Here is a 22470-nt window from a genome sequence, read left to right as displayed (position 1 = left end):
GCTGGATCACTGAATCCGGCCAACTTCTGTTTGACTGCATGATGCTACAGAGGCAACGATGCTCATGGTTACAACTATGAATCAATAACTGAAGGGTTATCACATCGTGAGACAACCCCTTTAAGAAATGTCAATTTAGCTGTGACTTTAAAGGAATCTCATGTTTTTCTTCATTCAGCAGCCACTGCAACAAGTCCGTGTGATGGAAAAGTCTATAAGGTCAAAATTAAAGGCTTAATGGAGTTAGTCACTCATTTCTGTGCAGAGTAAACAGTTGAATCCTTTTTTTAATTTTCCTCTTTGCTTGTCTCATCCTGAAATGTGTGGTATGAGATGACCACCTTTGCAAAAAAAAAATGCTCATGATTTTGTGATGCTTTGCTGGGAGATGTTTATGCCATATGTGTTCACCCAATGGAAGTGATGTGTATTGCAATCTATTCATGACTACACCACTTTTCAGATTCTCCACTTATATCTGTTCTACATCCCCAGTTACATAGTTACTTAGGTTGAAAAAAGTCTCAGGTCCATCAAGTTTAAACCTTTCTCCACCAATTATATATTCTTTGTCCTAAATTATCTGTATCCTACAATGCTATTTCTGCTGAGGAAAGCATCCTCTTGTCATGCATCTGGTTTCGAATCCTTGGGCCTGTGCTTTTGTGGTTGACTTCTCTGTCAGCCGAGCCACAGCAGGTACACTTCTTCTCTGGGTGTTTAGTTTTGTTATCCTTGCTTTAGTCTTTTTAGGGCAACAGTTGTTTTCATTTACTCATTTGTCTGCCCTATCACCTTTTGGGTGCAGCTTTATGTACTTTCCCTCACTGGTATTTCCTTCTGATGATAGTCTCTTTTGGATGTCCAGCCATACTGCTGTTTTTTTAAGCCAGTGAGTGAAAGACCAGCTAGGGTTTGTCTCTCTGATGTTTATGTTCTTTACCCCGCACCTATCTACTGTTTTATTTTTAAGAAGTAGGCGGCATATTCTCAAACAGTATACACTTAATCCTTTGTTTTATATTTTGTGGTTTACTTTACTCACTCTGGGATCTTTCCTTTTTTCAGCACGTTCTCCCTTTTGTAGGTAATTTACACTCTGCTCTACACTCCATATTTTTTAGGAGGAACGTGAAAAGCTCAACAGCCTTTCAGGCAGCATAAGTCCGAGTTGCCATCGTCTAGTCTATGGTTAGGGTTATCTCAGCTCACTCAGGAACCACTAGGGACTGCAGGCAGGGTCAGTTGCAGTTTTACACTATCATAACACCACTCTTTTTTTAAAAGCTTTTATAGTATTTGCCATTACTTCCTTTTGTGGTTGACATTCCACAGTCTGATTGCTCTAACTGTAAAGAACCCTTTGCTTTTTCAGCAGATACTTCTTAGCGAAATTGTGAGAAAGGCGGATCCTCTTTGGGCCGTCCATTTTTATTTTTTTTCCTCTTTGCATCACAAGAAATAGAAAGTTACATTGTTTCACTGCAAAAAAAATCACGAGAGCTGAAATATCACAGTTTAGAAACAGAGATGACCGAATCGATCAGTAGCAAATCAAATGTGATACAAATTTTTTTTTTTTTTTTTTAAATTGAATTCACCAGATTTTTACATTTTCAGGATTCGATTTGCAGGAGTGCAGCAAAATAGTGTTTATTATTCTTTTTGGGGTCTGGAGATATCTCAGAGAAAAATAAACGTCTTTACATTTCACTTTCAATTCTGACCAATTCAAGTTTCTGGAGATTCAGTCATCTCTAGTTGGAGACAATGACTGCAGAAGTTGATCATGAAGGACCAGGAGATGAATCGGGACTTAGGTCACACAATGTTTTTCAATTGTTTTGAATGTTGAGACTACGAAAAGTTGTTGATGCCAAGTGGACGAGCCCATGAGTAACACACATTGCCACTCTCCCATAAGAAGAAGATTTCACTCCGAGCCCCTGAATGAGCACCAAGTGCTTTCAGGTTCATTTCAGCGTTTGGAAACAGCTTGTAATTTAATCAGAAATTCTCCATTTCATGATCTTTGATTCTTCTATCACTTCGCTCTTTGATAAGGTCAGTTGAAATTTTTCATTTGTGTTCTACACACTTTACTCCAAAACACATTTGGAGACATCAGCAGTTTTTGGGATATTTCTCTAGCGCATTATCCATCCATTACTAGCACAGCAGCGTTTATTGTAATAAGTGCATTTCTTTCGCTTTCTTTCTTTTATAAAATTGTACATTAGCGGAAAGTGTAAGGAAAGACGCTTGTCGGAGATATGTACTCAGCTGACCTAAAGAGAAACACAGCAATGTAATCGAGAGAGATTAACTCGAAAGGAATAATGGAGGTAGAGCACAATATTACACAATGCGGATCATGCTCAAACGCTTCCTGCAAGATACAGTGGTGGCCAAAAGTGTTGGCACCCCTGCAATTCTGTCTCATAATACTCAGTTTCTTCCTGAAAATGATTGCTATCACAAATTCTTTGGTATTATTATCTTCATTTAATTTGTGTTCAATGAAAAAACACAAAAAGAATTGTCCTAAAGCCAAATTGTATCCAATTCCACACCAAACCTAAAAAAGGGGGTGGACAAAAGTATTGGCACTGTTTGAAAAATCAAGTGATGCTTCTCTAATTCGTGTAATTAACAGCACCTGTAACTTACCTGTGGCACCTAACAGGTGTTGGCAATAACTAAATCACACTTGCAGCAAGTTAACATGGATTAAAGTTGACTCAACCTCTGTCCTGTGTCCTTGTGTGTACCACATTGAGCATGGAGAAAAGAAAGAAGACCAAAGAACTGTCTGAGGACTTGAGAAACCAAATTGTGAGGAAGCATGAGCAATCTCAAGGCTACAAGTCCATCTCCAAAGACCTGAATGTTCCTGTGTCTTCCGTGCGCAGTGTCATCAAGAAGTGTAAAGTCCATGGCACTGTGGCTAACCTCCCTAGATGTGGACGGAAAAGAAAAATTGACGAGAGATTTCAACGCAAGATTGTGCGGATGGTGGATAAAGAACCTCGACTAACATCCAAACAAGTTCAAGCTGCCCTGCAGTCCGAGGGTACAACAGTGTCAACCCGTACTATCCGTTGGCGTCTGAATGAAAAGGGAGTGTATGGTAGGATCCCCAGTAAGACCCCACTTCTTACCCCGAGACATAAAAAAGCCAGGCTGGAGTTTGCCAAAACTTACCTGAGAATGCCTAAAACGTTTTGGAAGAATGTTCTCTGGTCAGATGAGACAAAAGTAGAGCTTTTTGGCAGAAAGCATCAACATAGAGTGTACAGGAAAAAAAAAGAGGCATTCAAAGAGAAGAACACGGTCCCTACAGTCAAACATGGCGGAGGTTCCCTGATGTTTTGGTGTTGCTTTGCTGCCTCTGGCACTGGACTGCTTGACCGTGTGCATGGCATTATGAAGTCTGAAGACTACCAACAAATTTTGCAGCATAATGTAGGGCCCAGTGTGAGAAAGCTGGGTCTCCCTCAGAGGTCATGGGTCTTCCAGCAGGACAATGACCCAAAACACACTTCCAAAAGCACTATAAAATGGTTTGAGAGTAAGCACTGGAGACTTCTGAGGTGGCCAGCAATGAGTCCAGACCTGAATCCCATAGAACACCTGTGGAGAGATCTCAAAATGGCAGTTTGGAGAAGGCACCCTTCAAATATCAGGGACCTGGAGCAGTTTGCCAAAGAAGAATGGTCTACAATTCCAGCAGAGCATTGTAAGAAACTCATTGATGGTTACCGGAAGCGGTTGTTCGCAGTTATTTTGGCTAAAGGTTGCGCAACCAAGTATTAGGCTGAGGGTGCCAATACTTTTGTCTGGCCCATTTTTGGAGTTTTGTGTGAAATGATCAATGATTTGATTTTTGCTTCATTCTCTTTTGTGTTTTTTCCTTGCAAGCAAATTAAATGAAGATAATAAGACCAAAGAATTTGTGATTGCAATCATTTTCAGGAGGAAACTGAGTATTATCTGACAGAATTGCAGGGGTGCCAATACTTTTGGCCACCACTGTAACTGGTTGTCTGTGTATTAGGGATGAGATGATCGATTTAATGCAAATCGAAATTTAGGAAATTTGCTAGCACTGGTGTACTCAAATAATTTGCAATTCGATTCACTCAAACCTCAAAAAATCCCCTCCGTCATTTTACACAAAGCTAAAGATAGGAGAAGGCTCACAGGACCTTATCTGCGGCCATGCAGGCTACACCATAGTGCCTTGCAATGATCACATCATATAGCACAAGCAATCAGGAAGGTCTGTCATAGCCAATATAAAAGCAAAAGCAAGGAATTAAGTAGTCATTGTGTGGTGAATATGGATAGCAAAAGGAAGTCATTGCAGAAGATTTCATCAGTCACAGAAGGCTGATGTGACCTCAGATGCAACTGCATAAACTACCCTATAATTCTGTGCAGATATCCCATCACATGGCATCATGCAGCCAAAAAGGAGGGGCTATTATAGCCTGTATAAAAGCCAAGACAAGGAATGCAGCAGTCATTCTGGGTGACTCAGAATAGTGAGAGGACATCACAGCTCAAAACTTAGCAATGAAGATAGGAAGAGAAATCCATATGGCATTGAACAAATACTCAAGACAGCAATGTGTTTCACAATGGAAGTAGTGAAGAAGATGAGTGTAGTGGCTCTGAATAATACAGAGATTCATTTGATATGGGGAGAAAGATAACATAGGTGATCGCAGCAGCAGTGGCAGACTCAGTTTGATGGATCAGTGATATGGTGAAGCTGCATCTCTCCTGCTGCAATTCTTTTACAATTACACACTTTTCTTTCTCTTCACTCATAATGTACTAGAAAGCAGAAGTAAGGCAGCACAATACTTTTTACAGAAAACATGTCAAATGATTTGCTTGGTTGTCAAAGGGAACTGCTCAGTTTTTGCATTTCTTGTGGAATAGTTTTTGTGAAGGGAGAATATTTTGTCTTAAATATTAAAGAAAATGCCCCAAAACCCAGCTGTTTATTTCATAAAGTGTCTGGTTTGCAAACAATTTCTTTTTTTCACTCTCCACATCTGATTTATTAGTCAAATTTTACATGCATACATACCACACCAGTACATTTCCCAGTTGTTGGTGCTGGCATTTTTAGATGTGTACCTACTAGTGTTGAGTGAGTATGTCTCATTAACCCTTTTGGAGAGCACGCTCTGGTGCTCGCCGAGTATTTTGGCAGGCTCGACATTTCTTTTACTGTCGCCGCGTCTGCAAGTGTCACGGCTGTTAGACAGCTGTGACACATGCAGGGATTGCCTGTTTGGCTGTCTAACAGCCGTGACACATGCAGGGATTGCCTGTTTGGCTGTCTAACAGCCGTGACACTTGCAGCCATGGCGTCAGTAAAAGAAATGTTGAGCACGCGAAAATACTAGGCGAGCACCCGAGCGTGCTCGCCGAAAGTGTTAATGAGACATACTCGTTCAACACTAGTACCTACCTATCTAGCATTTCTTATGATGTCCTTTTTTGGCAAGGGTTGAAAAGTTTTGATTAAAAAGTTAATTATAGTAGTGTACAAAATGAATTGTAAAAAAAAATTCCAATAGATGGGGTAGTAAGAAAAAAAAAAAAGATCCCACATGCCATGGTAAAGAATGTGGGAGCTGCTATCGAAAACATCACCACTATCATTGGCACCAGTGGTCCGGGCAGTAGTTCTACCAAACGTAGGTCACAGTTGGCTTCCTTTGTCTCTGGCAAACATATTGCTGGGGAGGAATCAGAGGGCGTAATGGAGTATATGGAACAGCAGGATAATGTTGCCTCTGACAAAGACTAAAAGTGATAATTTTATAACGGTTGCCAGGGTGCAGTTATTAAACGGGCAGTTGGTTAATGCCAGTTACCATCCGTTTCCAAAGTGAGATAAGTTTGATATTATTAAGGCTGTGTTTGCATTAAACAGATTGGAATTTGTTGAACACAGTCCTAGGAGACCTCAGAGTGTTACACGCATTCAGGGCATTTTGAGCACCTGCGTTTTTCAGTTAATATGATAAAAAAATCTGCAGAGCCAGGTGAAATCGAATTTCAAGAGATTCAATCATTTATAATCGAAAGATAGACACAGTCATAATAAATACTGTAAATTGGAGATTATGTCTTGCTTGCCTTTAGACAAAACCTTGATATATTTTAAGAGGTATAACCAAGATTTCAAAGTCTAATGTCAATTCCTGATAAGATCGTCAGCATCTTAATGAGACCTTTGGCACAGCAAGCCCTTTGTAAATGTCATATCAAAGTATATCACAATTTAAAATCATAATGAAGCTGTAATATAAAAACAGAACCTGCCAGAACTCGGTGTTAGATTCTTGTACATGAAGGCAGTATTATAGTAGAAGCAAAACCGAATATCCAGCATGAGATTTTTTTCTGTTAAAAGCTGTGTCTTTATTCAGCAAAAACACATATAAAAAAAGAAAAGTCGTAACTTCACATCATAAAAAAAACTTTAAAATTTTATGGAAACGCGTTTCAGACAACTGTCTTTAATCATTGTAATATGTGGTATTCTTTTACATAGGTGACAGTATTATAGCAGTTATATTCTTTTACATAGGTGACAGTATTATAGTAGTTATATTCCTGTACATAGGAGCAGTATTATAGTAGTTATATTCTTGTACATAGGAGCAGTATTATAATAGTTATATTCTTGTACATAGGAGCAGTATTATAGTAGTTATATTCTTGTACATAGGAGCAGTATTATAGTAGTTATATTCTTGTACATAGGTGGCAGTATTATAGTAGTTATATTCTTGTACATAGGAGCAGTATTATAGTAGTTATATTCTTGTACATAGGAGCAGTATTATAGTAGTTATATTCTTGTACATAGGAGCAGTATTATAGTAGTTATATTCTTGTACATAGGTGGCAGTATTATAGTAGTTATATTCTTGTACATAGGAGCAGTATTATAGTAGTTATATTCTTGTACATAGGGGAGCAGTATTATAGTAGTTATATTCTTGTACATAGGGGCAGTATTATAGTAGTTATATTCTTGTACATAGGGGCAGTATTATAGTAGTTCTATTCTGGTACATAGGAGCAGCAGTATTATAGTAGTTGTAACGGGTCTGGGAGGCGGAACCTCTGGGCTACTATACAAGGGAGCGGTCCTTGTAAGGGAGCGGGTGGCGACCAGGCAGGCAGTCACAGCAGGTGACCGGGACAGTCTCTGGGTGTACGGGCAGGAGGTCACGGCAAGTGATCAGGGCAGTCTCTGGAAGAACGGGCTGGAGGTCACGGCAAGTGACCGGGGCAGTCTCTGGAAGAACGGGCTGGAGGTCACGGCAAGTGACCGGGGCAGTCTCTAGGTAAAGGGTAGGTACGACCTGTGATGGCTGAACCTCCAGGTAGGCTAGCAAGGCAGATGGAGGATGTGTGCTCCCAGGTGAGCAAGCGAGAGTCTCTGGAATAGCAGGTGATCACAGCACGTGACGGCGGAGCCTCCAGGTAGGCGAGCAGGCAGGTAGCGGAGAAGCGCTCCCAGGTGAGCGGGCAAGAGTCTGGAATAGCTGGTGGTCACAGCACGTGACAGCGGAGCCTCCGGGCTGGCAAGCAGGCAGGTAGCGGAGAAGCGCTCCCAGGTGAGCGGGCAAGAGTCTGGAATAGCTGGTGGTCACAGCACGTGACAGCGGAGCCTCCGGGCTGGCAAGCAGGCAGGTAGCGGAGAAGCGCTCCCAGGTGAGCGGGCAAGAGTCTGGAATAGCTGGTGGTCACAGCACGTGACAGCGGAGACTCCGGGCAGGCAAGCAGGCAGGTAGCGGAGAAGCGCTCCCAGGTGAGCGGGCAAGCTGGTCCATAGACAGACTGACCGGAGTTGTAAGGCAGTCCGTCGGACCTCAGGCAAGCAGGCAGGTAGCTGATGTGCGCTCCCAGGTGAGCGGGCAAGTTGGTCCTTAGACAGACTGACCGGAGTTGTAAGGCAGACCGTCGGACCTCAGGCAGGCAGGTAACAGGAAATCAGGCAGGATTAGGACAGCAAGCTGGCAGGAATCTGGCAGGTAACTGGCAGGTAACTGGCAAGGGACCTGAGGGCTGAAGCAGAGTAGAACGGTGCAACAACATTGCTCGGGCACCTCCATTTTGGAGGAGGTGCCTTATATATGGTAAAGTCCTCCGGCCATTGGCCGGGGACTCCTTAGGACGGCGCGCGCGGCCCCTCTAAGAGGGAGGGAGGGCGCGCGCGCGCGCCCTAAGCACAGTGGCCGGGAAGGAGCGCGCGCTGCCAGCAGAGCGGGAGAGGGACGCCGGGCACGGAGCAGAGCGGTGAGGGGAACAGCGTCCCTGCCTAGCAGAGGGCAGGGACGCCGGCACTACAGTACCCCCCCCTTTAGGCCCCCCCTTTTTTAGGCCAGATAGAAATTTAGCTAGGATGAGAGGGGCATGGATGTTCTCCCGGGGCTCCCACGTTCTCTCCTCAGGACCAAACCCCTTCCAATCTACCAGAAAAAAGGTCTTTCCTCTTACCCTTTTGGTGGCAAGAATGTTCTCTACCTCAAACTCGTCCTCAGCAGAAACCGGAGCAGGAGGCGTACCTGTAGACTTGGAAAAAGAGTTAAGCACCACGGGTTTGAGGAGAGATACATGGAAGGAGTTAGGGATCCGTAAGTTGGCCGGGAGTTTCAATTTATAGGCCACCGGGTTGATCTGACTGATGACCTCCAGAGGACCGATGAACCGAGGTCCTAATGACGCGCCCCTGGGCCTGTGTCGCGTTGCGTTGCGCACGCGGGAGCTTACCCGGAGCCGGATCTCTTGAGGGTTGTAGTCTCGTGGCGGTGACCCGGTCCGTGCCCAGGGAGTCAAACTGAGCGGCGATGTAACAGCGGTAGATGTAGGACGACTACGCCACCCGTTGAATGCAGCTATGGAGCTGCCGCTGCAGGACAGTCCGCTGAGGCCAGTGGATGGATGGTGCAGCGTAGATGGTATAACCCCCAACGGGAGGGGTATGGCCTCAGGGCAGCAGATGTGGATGATGGGGGTAGCAGGAACCACTCAGAGACGGTGCGGTGTAATTCAGGGTCTTTACTGGTAACAACGATAGACCCTCCCGGAGTACTTGCTAGTGAACGGGGCCTGGTCAGTCCTTGAGCAGATGGGATCTCCCCTGGCCAGGCGGAGTTGTAGGCCTCCCAAACTGACTGTACTCTTCTGGCTACCTTGCTAGAAGCGGATATAAGTAGCCCACGTCCCTGAGTGTACCGTGTGGTGCTCACCCGTATGGCCGGTGACTCGGGGCCTTCTAGTAGCTTTCGCTCCACGACGGCGGTGCTGGTCCCACGCGTGTGACCGTGCCTTCGGGTTTCTTGGCCAGAGGACCTGAAATCCCCTGCCGGTCGGCTTCTGCTGCTGGGTAAGAGTTAGTCCCCACAGCCTCGGACGCCGGGTCCGGTAAGAAAGCTTCTCAGTCAGGGCGAGCTCTGCAGCTGCCAGCCCCTGACTCGTAGTAGTATTGCTTCTGCTGTTTCTTGTCTCTACTCTCCTTGACTCCAGGCTCAGGCCCCTGGACAGGGCCTGCCTGTGGAGCAGAGCCCATAGAGCAGCTCTGCTCCCTGTCTTCTCCTCTCAGAACTCCCTACCCTGCCTCAGCCCCAGGTTTATATAGGGGAAGTCCTTCCCCTCCCAAGACTGGGCAGGAGGTGTGGCATGCACAGGATCCCTGACCAAAGGACCTCCCACCTGCTCTCAGACGTAATATCTCTATCACTGTGGCAACCAGACCCCTGGGGTGTCACATTCCCCCCTAGTGAAATTTAGTACTCCGGGACTAAACATATTTTTGTAACATAACAAAGTATAAACAATAACATTACAATAAGGAAACACATAAAGCTGGTCACGGCGTGTCCGTAACCGGGTGCAGTCTTTGAAGAAAGCAAGGTGTCCATTTCACCAAAACAGGGAGACGTAACCAGGTAGGGGTCTGTCCTACCCCGAGTCCTTAACAGTCTTTTAGTCCATCCTGGGTTACGCTCCACTAACTGTACAAAGGATTCCCGGTAAATCCACCAAGGACTCCTATAAATAACTGGAAACACATAATATTTACAAGATATGGCCGCTCTCAGTCCTCGGCCAGTGGGGATAAGGATTGGCTGCTCACAGTCCTCAGCCTGTGGAGAGATGGGATGGCTGCTCACAGTCCTCAGCCTGGTTAAGGATAGGGGACACACGGGAACAGTTCACACTTGTCCCAACGGGGACCATATTTTAATTAGCAACACAAGTACCCCTACGGGTAACTATGTACAGTTCCACTTTACCGTACTTCAGTAACGGCATCCTCCTGCTCCTTCTTGTGTGTAGGCTTCAGACCCGTCCGGGTCCTCTTGGCCTTCCTCGTATTGGTAGTACTGCAGCTCCTCCTCAGTCAGACGGTGTACATGGAGGGCGTACAGTCCTTTGGCACCCTTATGCCGGGTGAAAGTAACCACATCACCCGGATAGAGATCACGTCTGCGGTGCCCGTCCGGGCTGGCATGTTGTGCGAAAAGATCTGCGCCCAGGGGTGGCACTGTGGAGGTTGAGGGCGCCGTAGGGGCGGCAGCGCCCGGGGGTACTCGGCCTTGCGACCAGGCCGGGGGTGCTTTGGAAGTAGAGGGCACTGTTGGAACAGCGGCGCCCTGGTTCACTAGGCCTTGCGACCGGGCCTGGAGAGGGTCGCCGTTGATGACGCCCGGGGTCAGAGAGTGCGACTTTGGGCCTGGGCGCGGGCTGGTGGTGGTAGTGCCCAGGGCTGGAGTGCTTGGCCGCAGGGCTTGTTGCGGGGGCTGGAGCAGGTCGGTGTCTGCAGCGCCCGGAATCGGCGGCTCCACCAGGGGGCCCGGGAGCAGGCTGACGCTGGCAGCGTCCGGGACAGGGAGACTCCTCTTACCTGCTCCCGCGACCGCTCCTGCGTCACGCGTCTTCTCCCGGCACTGGTCGGGGCCGGCGACGACTGGGGCACTGCCGATGCTGGGCAGCTTAGTCTGCTGCCGGTCCGCCATCTTGCTGTCCGTTCCTGGTGTCCTCCTCCCCCCTAGTGGACCGTGGCCTACCTTCCGGAGATCCTCTTCCGTAGGCCGCGGCTCCGCAGTCAATCGTCGGGGTAGAGGACCTGGCGTCGCGCTCCTGTGACGTCGGCATCTGCTGGGCTCCTTCCAGGACCTTACGCAACGTCCGGACGTGAGGCGGGGCTTCAGTTCTCGCGCGCTTTCGGAGTCCACGCCCCTCTTCTTCCCGCGCGGCGTCTCCAAGATGGCGCCGCATGGCGGGAAAACTCCTCGGATGGCGGGAAGAAGGCAGAAGATGGCGCCGGATGGCGGGAAAACTCCACGGATGGCGGGAATCTTCACAGATGGCGGGAATCTTCACCACTGGTAAGTTTGAAAAGTCTCTTTTTCAGGCACGCAGTACCCGGTGGTTGCGGGCACGAAATCCTGCCGACTACGCCAAAGTTGACGCGCCCCTGGGCCTGTGTCGCGCTGCGTTGCGCACGCGGGAGCTTACCCGGAGCCGGATCTCTTGAGGGTTGTAGTCTCGTGGCGGTGACCCGGTCCGTGCCCAGGGAGTCAAACTGAGCGGCGATGTAACAGCGGTAGATGTAGGACGACTACGCCACCCGTTGAATGCAGCTATGGAGCTGCCGCTGCAGGACAGTCCGCTGAGGCCGGTGGATGGATGGTGCAGCGTAGATGGTATAACCCCCAACGGGAGGGGTATGGCCTCAGGGCAGCAGATGTGGATGATGGGGGTAGCAGGAACCACTCAGAGACGGTGCGGTGTAATTCAGGGTCTTTACTGGTAACAACGATAGACCCTCCCGGAGTACTTGCTAGTGAACGGGGCCTGGTCAGTCCTTGAGCAGATGGGATCTCCCCTGGCCAGGCGGAGTTGTAGGCCTCCCAAACTGACTGTACTCTTCTGGCTACCTTGCTAGAAGCGGATATAAGTAGCCCACGTCCCTGAGTGTACCGTGTGGTGCTCACCGTATGGCCGGTGACTCGGGGCCTTCTAGTAGCTTTCGCTCCACGACGGCGGTGCTGGTCCCACGCGTGTGACCGTGCCTTCGGGTTTCTTGGCCAGAGGACCTGAAATCCCCTGCCGGTCGGCTTCTGCTGCTGGGTAAGAGTTAGTCCCCACAGCCTCGGACGCCGGGTCCGGTAAGAAAGCTTCTCAGTCAGGGCGAGCTCTGCAGCTGCCAGCCCCTGACTCGTAGTAGTATTGCTTCTGCTGTTTCTTGTCTCTACTCTCCTTGACTCCAGGCTCAGGCCCCTGGACAGGGCCTGCCTGTGGAGCAGAGCCCATAGAGCAGCTCTGCTCCCTGTCTTCTCCTCTCAGAACTCCCTACCCTGCCTCAGCCCCAGGTTTATATAGGGGAAGTCCTTCCCCTCCCAAGACTGGGCAGGAGGTGTGGCATGCACAGGATCCCTGACCAAAGGACCTCCCACCTGCTCTCAGACGTAATATCTCTATCACTGTGGCAACCAGACCCCTGGGGTGTCACACTAACTTGTAAGAAGGTATCTTGAGTCGAACATATTTAGATGAGAGCCAGACTTTATCTCCTGGACGAAATTGTGGAGGATCCAGGCGTTTTTTGTCAGCGTGTCTTTTCATACGCTCGGATGACAGAAGGAGTGCGGACCGGGTACTCTCCCATATGGAGGAAAATTTGCTAACGAGAGATTCCGCAGCCGGGTTGTCCACAGAGGTGGAGACAGGAAAAGGAATCCGAGGATGCTGACCAAAGACTACAAAAAACGGGGATTTGGAGGAGGATTTGCTCTCGTGATTATTATAAGAGAACTCGGCCCATGGTAGGAGATCCACCCAGTCAGAATGGTGGGCATTAACGAAGTGCCGGAGGTAACTGGTCAGGTTCTGATTGATCCGCTCCACTTGACCATTGGACTGTGGGTGGTAAGCGGAAGAGAAGTCCAGGGTGACGTCTAGTAGTTTACAAGTGGCTCTCCAGAAACGTGAGGTGAACTGTACCCCACGATCCGACACGATGTGGAGGGGCAGGCCATGAAGACGGAAGTCTTTAGCCAGCTCGGGTGCAGACGGAAGGCCTGGCAGGGGAATAAAGTGAGCCATCTTGGAAAAGCGGTCAGCGACCACCCAAATGACCGTACAACCGGCAGAGACGGGGAGATCAGTTATAAAGTCCATTGCTATATGCTGCCAGGGGGCAGCAGGTACAGGAAGCGGAAGGAGGCGTCCGGCTGGCAGATGTCTCGGGACTTTGTTGCGGGCGCAGGACACACAGGCAGAAACAAAGTCTATTATGTCCTTGTGCAGGGTAGGCCACCAATAGTGCCGGGCAATAAGCTGGAGGGTTTTTTCTGACCGGCGTGGCCAGCTAGTTTAGACGAATGGCCCCAGTGTAGGATCTTCTCCCGATCAGGTACTGAAACAAACGTCTTACCGGGAGGGAGACGATTTAGACTCACGGGAGCCACCTGCATTACTCTGGCGGGATCGATGATATGTTTAGGTTCTTCCTCGAGATCAGACACCAGAAAGGATCGGGACAAGGCGTCTGCTTTGACGTTTTTGTCAGCCGGGCGAAAATGAAGAACAAAATCAAAGCGAGCAAAAAACAAGGACCACCGGGCTTGGCGCGGGTTAAGTCTCTGGGCATGCTGGAGGTAAGCCAAGTTCTTGTGGTCAGTATAAATTATTACCGGATGAAGAGCCCCCTCGAGTAGGTAACGCCACTCCTCCAACGCCAGCTTGATGGCCAATAACTCTCGGTCTCCTATGGAATAGTTGCGCTCAGAAGAGGAGAAGAGTTTGGAGAAGAAGCCACAAGTTACCATTCTCCCGGAAGATGATTTTTGAGTAAGTACCGCTCCGGATCCAGAGGAGGAGGCGTCAACTTCCAGGAAGAACTGCTTGTTGCCGTCCGGGCGATGCAGCACCGGGGCGGAAGAGAAGGCCTGTTTTAGGGAATGAAAGGCCTCCTCTGCTTCGGGCGGCCACTCTTTGGGATTAGTACCCTTACGGGTGAGCGCGGAAATTGGGGCAGTCCGGGAAGAGAAGTGCGGGATGAAGAGGTGGTAATAGTTGGCGAAGCCCAGGAACCGTTGAATAGCCTTCAACCCCTCTGGTCGGGGCCATTTCTCGATGGCAGACAGTTTCTCAGGATCCATTTGTAGGCCGGTCTGAGAGATAATGTAGCCCAGAAACGGAAGCGAGGTCTGCTCAAAGAGGCACTTCTCATATTTAGCGTAGAGATGGTTCTGCCTGAGCCTGAGCAGGACCTGACGAACATCCCTCCGGTGAGTCTGGAGATCCGGAGAGAAGACCAAGATGTCGTCCAGGTACACCACTACGCAGGAGTAGAGAAGGTCCCGGAAGATGTCATTGACCAACTCTTGAAAGACGGCAGGAGCGTTACAGAGGCCAAAGGGCATTACCAGATATTCATAGTGGCCGTCCCGGGTGTTGAATGCCGTCTTCCATTCATCCCCCTGACGGATACGAACCAGGTTGTACGCCCCACGGAGGTCCAGTTTGGTGAAGATTCTAGCCCCCCTCAGACGATCAAATAACTCCGGAATGAGCGGAAGGGGGTACTTATTCTTCACCGTGATCTGGTTAAGGCCTCTATAGTCTATACAGGGACGGAGAGAGCCGTCCTTCTTTTTGACGAAAAAGAAGCCTGCTCCCGCCGGGGAGGTAGATTTCCGGATGAATCCCCTGGCCAGATTCTCCTCAATATATTCGGACATCGACCGGGTCTCAGCAGCGGATAATGGATAAATACGCCCACGGGGAGGAGAAGTACCAGGTAACAGGTCGATAGGGCAGTCGTATGGTCTATGAGGGGGTAGTGTCTCTGCCTCCTTTTTATTAAAGACATCAGCATAAGACCAATAAGGAATCGGAAGTCCAGGTAGATTAGCTGGGGTAGGAGAAGGACGGACGGGATGAACGGGAACCAGACAGGTCTTATGGCAGCCCTGTCCCCAGCGAAGGACTTCTCCGGTCTGCCAGTCAAGAACGGGTGCATGTTTCTGGAGCCAAGGTAGGCCTAGCAAGAGGGCGTGAGAGAGTCCAGGCAGAACATGGAAGGAGATACTTTCAGAATGCAGCATTCCCACCTGCAGAGTAATGGATTCGGTGATGAGTTGGATGGGGCGTGGTAAGAGCCCCCCATCCACGGCAGCAACAGACAAGGGTACAGCCAGAGGTTTGGTGGGGATGCGGTATTTCTCTACCAGGGACTGTGAAATAAGATTCCCGGCTGCTCCAGAGTCCAGTTGGGCTAGTTCGAAATAACGGTTCTCCCCGTAGACGATTGAAACTGACAACAGCAGGGATGGAGAGGATTTATTCTTGTCTAGGTGGACCTCTCTGAGCGAATCTAGACACAGGCGTTTCCCGACCTCTCCGGGCAGGCACGGATCCGGTGCTCCTTACTGCCACAGTAGAAGCAGGTCCCCTCGGCACGGCGTAAGTCCTGACGGGTCTTGACCATCTTGGTCTGGTCGACCTGCATAGGCTCAAGAGGGTGTACCTGGTTAGAGACAGAAGGAGTGACGGGTTTCTGAAAAGTAGGAGCTAGACGTGGTAACCTCCTCTCACGGGTGACCTCTCTGGCAAGCTCCTGGAACCGTAGGTCAATCCGGGTGGCAAGAGTTATTAAGTCATCGAGAGTGGTAGGAATGTCCCGACCGGCAAGTTCATCTTTAATACGGCCGGACAGACCCTCCCAGAAGACGGAAACCAGAGCGTCGTTATCCCAGGCCAGCTCCGAGGCAAGGGTACGGAACCGTATGGCATATTGGCCCACGGTGAGACTTTCCTGACGGAGGCGTAGCAACGATGATGCGGATGAGGTCTTCCGTCCGGGTTCGTCGAAGACTTTCCGGAAAGCCGTGAGAAAAGCAGGCAAGTTGGACACCAGGGGGTCTCCTCTCTCCCATAGAGGATTTAGCCAGGCCAGGGCCTCCCCGGTGAGATGGGACATGATGAATGCAATTTTGGCTCGGTCGGAGTTAAACTGGTGGGACAATAGTTCAAAGTGCAGGGTGCACTGATTAATGAAGCCCCGAGCCTGGGCTGAGTCGCCTCCGAAGCGAGGAGGTGCAGAAAGCCGAGGTCTGGGGTAGGATATCATGGTGTTAGTGGACAGCGGAGCTGCCGGATTGCGAGACATGGCACTGGCGGAGGTTGTTGGTGGAGCAGTCAGAGTGTCCAGGCGAGTATTGACATTCCGCAGGTGACCCAGGATGGACTCCTGTTGGGACCTCTGACGGGACAGTTCATGACACAGGTCCGAGAGCGAGGGAGCTTGGGTGCCACCGGGTTCCATGGCCCGAGCAAACTGTAACGGGTCTGGGAGGCGGAACCTCTGGGCTACTATACAAGGGAGCGGTCCTTGTAAGGGAGCGGGTGGCGACCAGGCAGGCAGTCACAGCAGGTGACTGGGACAGTCTCTGGGTGTACGGGCAGGAGGTCACGGCAAGTGATCAGGGCAGTCTCTGGAAGAACGGGCTAGAGGTCACGGCAAGTGACCGGGGCAGTCTCTGGAAGAACGGGCTGGAGGTCACGGCAAGTGACCGGGGCAGTCTCTAGGTAAAGGGTAGGTACGACCTGTGATGGCTGAACCTCCAGGTAGGCTAGCAAGGCAGATGGAGGATGTGTGCTCCCAGGTGAGCAAGCGAGAGTCTCTGGAATAGCAGGTGATCACAGCACGTGACGGCGGAGCCTCCAGGTAGGCAAGCAGGCAGGTAGCGGAGAAGCGCTCCCAGGTGAGCAGGCAAGAGTCTGGAATAGCTGGTGGTCACAGCACGTGACAGCGGAGCCTCCGGGCTGGCAAGCAGGCAGGTAACGGAGAAGCGCTCCCAGGTGAGCGGGCAAGAGTCTGGAATAGCTGGTGGTCACAGCACGTGACAGCGGAGCCTCCGGGCTGGCAAGCAGGCAGGTAGCGGAGAAGCGCTCCCAGGTGAGCGGGCAAGAGTCTGGAATAGCTGGTGGTCACAGCACGTGACAGCGGAGACTCCGGGCAGGCAAGCAGGCAGGTAGCGGAGAAGCGCTCCCAGGTGAGCGGGCAAGCTGGTCCATATACAGACTGACCGGAGTTGTAAGGCAGACCGTCGGACCTCAGGCAGGCAGGTAACAGGAAATCAGGCAGGATTAGGACAGCAAGCTGGCAGGAATCTGGCAGGTAACTGGCAGGTAACTGGCAAGGGACCTGAGGGCTGAAGCAGAGTAGAACGGTGCAACAACATTGCTCGGGCACCTCCGTTTTGGAGGAGGTGCCTTATATATGGTAAAGTCCTCCGGCCATTGGCCGGGGACTCCTTAGGACGGCGCGCGCGGCCCCTTTAAGAGGGAGGGAGGGCGCGCGCGCGCGCCCTAAGCACAGTGGCCGGGAAGGAGCGCGCGCTGCCAGCAGAGCGGGAGAGGGACGCCGGGCACGGAGCAGAGCGGTGAGGGGAACAGCGTCCCTGCCTAGCAGAGGGCAGGGACGCCGGCACTACAGTAGTTATATTCTTGTACATAGGGGCAGTATTATAGTAGTTCTATTCTTGTACATAGGGGCAGTATTATAGTAGTTCTATTCTTGTATATAGGGAGCAGTATTATAGTAGTTATATTCTTGTACATAAGAGCAGTATTATAGTAGTTATATTCTTGTACATAGGAGCAGTATTATAGTAGTTATATTCTTGTACATAGGAGCAGTATTATAGTAGTTATATTCTTGTACACAGGGGCAGTATTATAGTAGTTCTATTCTTGTACATAGGAGCAGTATTATAGTAGTTATATTCTTGTACATAGGGGCAGTATTATAGTAGTTCTATTCTGGTACATAGGAGCAGCAGTACTATCCTCAGTGAGCAATCAATTTAGTTAATTTTATTCCCTATATATTTTTATGTTTTGTTTATTCTGTCGCTCTTAAGTTTCTTATGTAGCCATTGTGTGAATCCATGAGTGGACCTCTTGGTACTGGTTAAACCTGCAATGATTTGCACCATATGACAGTCATTTTTGGTGCCTCTATTAGTGATCCACTGATTGGTTCTATGTAACGGGATCCATGGATTATATATGAGATCTGTATTTATAGCATCGCTCTCCATGGTCTCCTGCACATTTCTCATACTGTATATTTCATGTGATCCTCGGATAGTGCACTCAGTGATTGACTTGTTGGAATAGCATTACTGGCTGTAGAAGATAAGATATTGGATTTTTAATTGTATTTCATCATGGATAAAGCTGTTTTGAATGAACCACTATGTAAATGCCATTTAACTAATCTGTTCTGGTGCCTGAGACACGTTAGATCCAAAATTCAATTACATGGATAGATAAATGGAGAGAAAAGGATCAATATATTGGAATCAGTTCAGAGTTCTCAGCTAGATCACATAATAATGGCATCAATATCTGTACACGGTGTCATGGAGGTTGTATCATATGCATGATGTAAATCACTTAGATGTCAGATGTAGCCGTGTCCTGAACCCAAAACAGGGGGTGCAAAGTAAGGGTGGTCTACGGGTTGGAAAGCACAAGTCTCAGCATGTAATAATAATCTTTATTTTTATATAGCGCCATTAATTCCACAGCTCTTTACAGACATTATCATCACTGTCCCCATTGGGGCTCACAATCTACATTCCCTATCAGTCTTTGGAGTGTGGGAGGAAACCGGAGAACCCGTAGGAAACCCACCCAAACACGGGGAGAACATACAAACTCCTTGCAGATGTCGTCCTTTGTGGGATATCATGATAGTTGGGATTAACAGAAATAGTGTCACCATGCAAATGCAGCAAGGGTGTTCATACCATAGCAGATTATATGGGGCCCTTGGAGAAAGGGGCCCCACATCTCGTCTCATGCGATCTTTTGACGTGCATAATCCCACATCGTTGTGACATATGGAGTGACCCATATAATGACGTCACGTCAAGCCGGGTCAATGATGAAGAATGAAGACAAAAGATGGCGGGAGGCAACCAGGACCGGTTGACAAGCTGTGGCGCCAAAACAGGTGAGGGGCGAGGTGAGAGGAATATATTTTTAATTTTTTAACCCATTCCTAATGCTAAAAAGGATCCAGTATAATAATGTCAGTCTGGTCACCTTTTTGCTGGATTCTAGTGAGTTGAATAGCAAAAATTTGGACTTTTGTGAATCTGGTCTGGTGCTGGTAGCAGGTGGCCATGTGATTTACTTACATGCGGTCACGTGCTAACTAGACATGCGAGGCCTCTTTCAACCCAAGTATTGTGACCGTGTCCAGGCACAGTCTAGTCGGAATTTGTCCAGAGTATGCAAATAACATCTATGGCACCCCAGGAGTCCGGTTGCCACATTGGCATTGCCAATCACAGGGGGATGACACCATGCCTGGAAGCAAGGAGGGGTCCCCTAATCAGGTAACACTAGCATCAACACTTTTTCTGGCTCCAGACCAGAAGGAGGAGCTCTAACCCGGTTTCAAGGAAGCTTCCCCTTTAAATTGGGGCCCGGAGGCGGGGGTTAGGAGAGTCAGTTGGAGATGGAGGAGAGGCAGTTGGAGATGGAGGAGAGTGAGTGAAAGATTATTATTATTATTAATTTATATAGCGCCATTAATTCCATGGTGCTGTACATAAGAAGGGGTTACATACCAAATGCAGATATCACTTACAGTAAACAAACTAACAATGATAGACTGGTACAGAGGGAAGAGGACCTGGGGAGAACCTGGTGAGGGGAGCTGTGACCAAGCTCGCCCCAGAGAAAAGCACCAGAAACCGGACACCGGAGTCCGTGGTTGCTCGAGTACTGAAGTCCCGGCAGTAAAAGGCTCGAGCTGCTTGCCATAAGGGCGAGGATATAACAATGACTCAGGAAAGAGGGCCGCAACATAGCTTTATGCAGCAGGGCCAAAGAGGACAGCGTAGAAGGAAGGCCTACAACCCCACCTGGTGAGGTGGATCCAAAATTGCTTCTAGGCTGCCCAGATCTCCATTACCTTCTGCTACCAGTGCCCCGGTCTGCACCATCAAACATCAAGTAAAGGTAGAGGAAACCGCCATTCCTGTGTCATCTGGTCATTATCTGTACCCTCAGTCCTGCACCTCAACATCCAGAATCCCCTACATAAACCGTATCGGTAGCCCTGGAGCCCCGTTCTACCCGTGGGGAGCAAATCCATCCCAACTGCGTCACCAACAGCCTCAGCAGTCTCTTTCAAAGAAAAAACCTGGGAGTTTGAACTGAAACGTAAATTGATGTGCATGCAAAGTGTAAATGCATGTTCACATAAAGCCATTACACAGAAAAAAAACAAAGACAAAAGCAAAACACTAAAATACTTACCGGGAATGTGATTTTCCTGAGCCCATGACAGCACCACAACGAGAGAGGGGATCCGGCCTTCCAAGACAGGAAACCTACAGAATAAAAGGGCGGCGCCTCTCCACCACCTCAGTTGTTTACAGAGCATGAGAGGGCACTACTTAATAATTATATACCCCATGATTTTTCCTTCTACACACCGCATGAATCAAACACCACAAAGGAAATGAAGTGATCAACTTCTACCAGTGACGGGAGGGAATATAAGGGTGCTGTCATGGGCTCAGGAAAAAGACATTACCGGTAAGTAATTTATTGTTTTCCTATCACCCATGACAGCACCACAACAAGAGATTTACAGAGAAAAAACTTTAAAGTTAGGGTGGGACCACAGCCTGTAAAACAGTTTTCCTAAAGGATAGGACAGCAGAGGATTCCAGATCAAGCCTATAGTGTCTATAGAAGGTGCAAGGTGAAGACTCAATCGCAACCTTACATAATGATTGATGGGGACATCTGCTTTCTTATTATTCTGCCATAGATTCCCCGTTTTGGCACAGAAAGTAGGGTCTACAATTTCCTGACTTCTATGGAAATTGGAAACCATCTTCAGAAGATAGGGTAGCTCCGCAACCGGCCCATCTTCTAGGATCAGTATAAACAAAGGATTAACCGACAAAGCTTGAATGTCACTAACTTACCATGCTGAAGTCAGGGCCACCGGGATAATAGTCTTTAATGTGAAGACCCTGAATCCATGGGTTCAAGCGAAGGCTTGTTAGAGCCCTAAGCACTGGATTCAGATCCCAGGGTGCCATCTTTGGACTGGAAATGGGCCTAGATCCAAAGCTCACTTTCACATTCCTTGCTTATTCAATGCAGGTCGGACACTGTTCCAGTAGTCTACGGCTAAAAAGGTCCACTTGCAATTCTTTTCCTCTTTATACGGAGGTGCAGTTAAAGATAAAAAGGTGAGACTTCGCCATCTGAACTGATTAGACATAAGTGTCATTAGGGATCTTGGCAGAGTTGCTCCATAATGGTTTACATAAGATAAAGCTACTCTATTGTATGACAAGACCTTTACATGGTGACCATGTATACATGAATGGACCTTTCTTATATACTGCCTAAAGCTTCTTTAGGTTAGAGGAACCGGGTCTTTAGAGGCAGCCCACGGGTGTGTACCCATGGCCATGCTACTACTGGAATGTAGATTAGAGTTATTAACAGCAATATTGCCTTGTTCAGAGTTGTGACCAGACTGCTTATTAACTTTGACATATAGCAGGACTCCTTATTCTACCTTGGGAGACCACAACGCTTATTCACTGCCCAGTGAGTTCTGCAGCACTCAATGGATCTGCCCATAATCCCAAAATAGTTGAGGTAAACTATTGTCAATGCCTCTTCCTTCGATATGAGTGTTGTCCTAACTACTATAATTCTCCATAAAGCCTTAAGGCTCATTAACATCTGAATGGAAGGACACAAACTGAAAGCCTAAATCCTCATTTTATGCCAAGAAGTATTCTCAGGAACTTTGATGTTTCATGTGAATTGGAACCTGATTACATACCTCCTTAAACGCTTATACAACTATATAGCAACCTGGAACAGCAGATTTACTAGCAGGTCTTATAGAGTCCATTTCCAATGATCTAACTCTCAGGAATCTGTACAGCCCCTTCGGGTTGTAGCAAACCCAGGTAGGACTGGGTTAAATAATAGCTTTACTGGTCTTGATTAGGGCACCTGGAGAGCTAAGCACCAGAGCAGGCTAGGCATTCACCTTAGTCAGACTGCTGGAGAGCAGAGCAGACTCTGTGTGTCTTGGAGCAAATCAGAGACACAGGCCAGACTCCACCTGAGCTGAGTCTGCAAGTATCAATGGTTGCCCTGGACAAATATTGTTTTGTTTGATCAAGCTGAGTTAGCTGAGCTGTATATGAGTAGTCAGGGTCTGTCCTATTTAGTCAGCGCTTGGACAAGACCAGAAATATTAATGTATATGACTTCTGTGCAACCAGTAAGAAGCCATAAAGCTGCGCTTGATTGGACCAAACCCACAATGGCTGTATGAACAGTACGTGATGC

This window comes from Phyllobates terribilis, unplaced genomic scaffold (genome assembly GCF_046119375.1).
Source record: "Phyllobates terribilis strain yellow unplaced genomic scaffold, ASM4611937v1 Scaffold_5__5_contigs__length_657084704, whole genome shotgun sequence".
Classification (NCBI taxonomy): domain Eukaryota; kingdom Metazoa; phylum Chordata; class Amphibia; order Anura; family Dendrobatidae; genus Phyllobates; species Phyllobates terribilis.
The sequence above is the reverse complement of the archived record's forward strand: the minus strand, read 5'-3'. Positions refer to the sequence as shown.